Below are 580 nucleotides of genomic sequence, written 5' to 3' on the forward strand. Positions count from 1 at the left end.
ATATATATATATATATATATATATACATATATATATATATATATATACACATAAATAGATATATAGATAAGTAGATAGATGGATACATAGATGGCTGGATAGATACATAGATAGATGGATAGATACATAGATGGATGGATGTATGGATAGATGCATAGATAGATAGATAGATGCATAGATAGATAGATAGATAGATAGATGCACATATAGAGAAATAAGTACATATAGCTATAAGCTTAGTTGGTATTTTAAACTTATTTGATTTTTATAATAGAGAAAACACATTTAAAGATATAAGATACGACTATCATTCAACGATATTATTTCCATCTAAACATTGGAAGCTCTTCCATGAACGAGCTCTGCACATTCTTTTAACAAACATTTTATCATAATGTTTACCCTCAGTTCAACGTCCTGTTTTGCTTTACCTTCACTATAATGGCATCATAATCTTTTATGAGCATCGGCATTTGTTTGCAAGTCTCGATGTTTTAGAGCTAATGTGTGTGTCTTTGTGTGTGAGTATAAACACAAACACACACACATATATATATATATATATATATATATATATATA

This window comes from Octopus bimaculoides, chromosome 22 (genome assembly GCF_001194135.2).
Source record: "Octopus bimaculoides isolate UCB-OBI-ISO-001 chromosome 22, ASM119413v2, whole genome shotgun sequence".
In the NCBI taxonomy this organism is placed as follows: domain Eukaryota; kingdom Metazoa; phylum Mollusca; class Cephalopoda; order Octopoda; family Octopodidae; genus Octopus; species Octopus bimaculoides.